The 3,230-nt window shown below is 31.6% G+C and overlaps 1 long non-coding RNA gene across 1 annotated transcript; it reads left to right on the top strand.

Moving 5' to 3' along the window:
- Window positions 1-1,565: 1,565 nt before the first annotated feature.
- Window positions 1,566-2,435, top strand: LOC105801775 (uncharacterized). Its single transcript, XR_001136058.2, has 2 exons — window positions 1,566-1,728; window positions 2,040-2,435. It is a non-coding gene; the product is annotated as an uncharacterized LOC105801775 (long non-coding RNA).
- Window positions 2,436-3,230: the final 795 nt, after the last annotated feature.

The following is a 3,230-nucleotide window of genomic DNA, read 5'->3' on the forward strand; positions in this document are numbered from 1 at the left end:
TTCAATAAGGAAATTGAAACCCAATAAGTTAGGGTACGATTCTTTGAAGTTCCGATGACAACACGTGGGTTTGCTTTTATTTAAAAAACCTCATCTTGAGAAAACGAAATGTCATATCCAATGAGTTAGGACACAACATTTTGAATCCTCGAGATAAGTTTTGATTTGAAATTTTTACGTTTTAATCGAAAAAGAAATATCCGGTTACTTAAATTCAATGAGGAAAATTAAACTCCAATAAGTTAGGGCAGAATTTTCTTGAGAATCTTAGATACCAAGTAGTTTGAAAACTTATGGATAAAATGATTTCAATATTTTAATAAGACGTAACCTTTTAAACGAATGTAATGCGATTGAATGATAACATACAATGCAAAAAGATAAATTGTAAATAACATACACTAATGAATACAAATAATCAATAGACAAATACAAACAACGATAGCATCCATAATTTCACTCATACATTATGTAAAATACCAATATTAACATTAAAAAACTTTAAAATGAATTAATAATCAATTTTAAAAGATACACTAAAACAAATAATAATAATAATAATAATAATAATAATAATAAGAGGAGAAATTATAATCAATATATCATACGTACAAAATTTTAAAATAAACAATATATATGATATTTGGGTAATAACATGAAGACTTAAAATACTAGTATATAAAAAAATTTAAACAATGTTAATGAAAATAATAAACTTAAAATAAAAATAGTACAAGTTGGAATTAAAATAATACAAAAAAACCAATGCATGATAAATTTAAGTAATAGTGAATAATTATTTTAAATAACAATATATTATAAAGATTAAAACCATAATACATAATAGATTTTAAAACAAATATCTAATAAATCTATAATGATAATAAGTTACAAATAATACTACATAAAAACATAATGGAATTAAATACTAATATATGATAATAATACAAAACTTCGAGTAATAATACATAAAAAAACTTAGAACCCTAATACATATATAATAAAATAATGTATGTGTAAAAACAAATGAATATACAAAAACATAAAATTAATAATAATCATAGAGGTAATAATAATAAGAATAAATATAATAAGAAGAAGAATATTAATATATTTAAAAAATAAAAAAATAAAAATAAGGACTAATTTGAAAATAAAACAAAAATATCAGGGGCGAATTTAAAATAAATATGAAAATGACCGAATCGAGAACCGTTTAACACCAGATGCGGCAATTAAACGCGAAAATCCCCTCTGGCATTTGAGTTATGTCTTCAAAAACGGCATCGTTCAACCATGGATCAAATTGGAATCAAAACAAAATATAAACATATAAATTAAAAAATAAAGAAAAATTGAATTGAAATAACAAAAAATTAAGAAGGACTTATTGCGAAAATAGTCCATAGAACAAAAATGCGCGGATTCTCCCTGGGGCCGGGTCACCGGGCGGGTCAAGAGCCACTAAACGACGTCGTTTTGGCACCATGGACCTTAGCTCAAAACGGCGCCGTATTATACTATTATTTAAGTAAAAAAAAACCCTTAAAAAAAACATTTAGCAGCTTATTTTTTTAAAAAAAGATGTTGCTGCTTTTTTGTTCTCTGCTAGGCTTTTATACCCTGTTTCAGTCGCCACCCGTCTGCCGCGGTTCCACCGCGATCAATGACCGGAGGCATGCCGAGTTGGGCTTTTAACCCCTTTTTGGAGCAGATCCGAGGGCAAAGGTAAGCCTCCCTTTCCCTTTTATTTTTATTTTTCGCATATATAAAAAAAATGAATAACAAATCGAAGAAAGAAAATAATCAAAAAAAACTCTAATAATCACCTTTAAAAAAAACTGATATTCGATTTCTTTTTTATCGATCTTGTATCTTTTGATTTTTTCATCCCCCTTTTTACAGATTCATGTTTGGCTTTATATAGCCGAAATAACAGAGAAAGGAAAATAAAAATCCGTTCTCTAATTCTGCTATTTTCCTTTTTTGTAATCTAATTGCTTCTTTTTTTGCTGTTTTCCTTGTTTATTCTGTTGCAGGAGCATGCTTGGAGGGGGCGCACGCGCGCGGAGGCACCGCACGCGGGGGCCTGGGTTCGACACCGGCGCAGAGGCAGAAAGCTGCTGCTGCTAGGATTTTTTGTTTTGTTTTGGGCTAGTGGGCTAGGGTTTGGCATTTGGGCCACTGTAATTGGATAGTGAATTTGGGCTTTAAGTTTGGGTTTGTAAAAAAAACTGGACTGTTTTATTATTTTGATTTTTTGATTTTTTTGTGCTTATTTAATTGAGTCCGGGCAAAATTGGGTATTACACCTACATTTTGTTAACTAGTAGAATGAAGTTTCGCCATGGGAAAGTTGCCTTTGGAAAATGATCGATGACGCTGTCAGAATTGCAAATTATGTAGTAAATATGATTATTGATTCATGTTTACAATCATTTGCCTACCAATATGATTTGAGTCTAGCAGATTGAAAAGGAAATTATAAACTTCGACTTTAAAGTAAAATTAATTACTAAAAACAGTTCAATTCGTCATTCACCTTCAACAATGCATCCAGGGTGGTAAGTCACAGAGTGTTCTACTATCCTCCCTGACGCTTGTAAATCCCCCTCGTGTCTTGTACCTTGACTCCGTTTGGTTCGGGAAGGCAGGACATGTAAGGCTTACCTCTACCACAATTTACAATCGGTTTAAATGGATTATATGTTCCGTTGGTCACATGTCCATCAGTTCCGGCGAGGATTCTACCGCTATGAGAACCCATCAGGAACTCCAACTCCTCATCCTCGGCGATGAGTGATGAGGTGCGGCTGGTGTTGATTTGCATTGACATAGCTCTACAGGGATTCATCGGATTGTAGAGCACAAGCACTATAATTGCAAGTGAGAGATATGCTTTCATCATTTTGGCTTCCATAATCTGTCTCTCCAGCCTCAAATCAATGACAAAGCTTAACCAGCTCTCTCTAAGGTCATGCAATTTATATACAAGTTGAAACAATGACAACCCACGTGAACCGAATTGATGTTTCAACCTCCATATACGAAAATTCCAATCACTAAAAGTTAATTCATTAAACTATTCTATCCACTGCCAAAGCATAACTGCCACTCAAATAACGTGGGATTATTTCATCATTTTTTCCATATATTAGCAGCACATATTTTGCATTTTTTACTACCATTTCAGTATCATCAACCCATCTTATTATTAATATTCAATCTCT

This window comes from Gossypium raimondii, chromosome 7 (assembly GCF_025698545.1).
Source record: "Gossypium raimondii isolate GPD5lz chromosome 7, ASM2569854v1, whole genome shotgun sequence".
Classification (NCBI taxonomy): domain Eukaryota; kingdom Viridiplantae; phylum Streptophyta; class Magnoliopsida; order Malvales; family Malvaceae; genus Gossypium; species Gossypium raimondii.